This window comes from Penaeus monodon, chromosome 31 (assembly GCF_015228065.2).
Source record: "Penaeus monodon isolate SGIC_2016 chromosome 31, NSTDA_Pmon_1, whole genome shotgun sequence".
Taxonomy (NCBI): domain Eukaryota; kingdom Metazoa; phylum Arthropoda; class Malacostraca; order Decapoda; family Penaeidae; genus Penaeus; species Penaeus monodon.
This window is the reverse complement of record NC_051416.1, coordinates 31373044-31373308: the sequence shown is the minus strand read 5'-3', so window position 1 is coordinate 31373308 and position 265 is coordinate 31373044. Positions and strand designations below refer to the sequence as shown.

The 265-nt window shown below is 58.1% G+C and overlaps 1 protein-coding gene across 4 annotated transcripts in view; it reads left to right on the top strand.

Annotated features, from left to right (window-relative positions):
• The window catches only part of LOC119593169 (calumenin-A-like), a 29518-nt gene that overhangs the window by 23105 nt on the left and 6148 nt on the right, over positions 1–265 (top strand). The gene's annotated exons all lie outside the window — the stretch shown is intronic.

The following is a 265-nucleotide window of genomic DNA, read 5'->3' as shown; positions in this document are numbered from 1 at the left end:
GATTCATGCCATATTTGTGCATGTATGAGAAATATATGGATACCCATATTCTGGTAAATGCCATCCCTCTCTCCCTAAAATAAGGCGGCGCGAGTGCGAGAGTAGGTGAGCGCGGGCACAGGGGAGGCGCAGGCCCGCGCGGCCTCCCTCAAGCAGACAAAAATGGGGAAAGGGTCGCCGCTGCCCGTGACGCCGGTGCCTGCGGGGTTGCATGGCGCTGCACGACGGCGTCTTCACGCTCCAGCCGCGCTTTTGTTACTTTCTT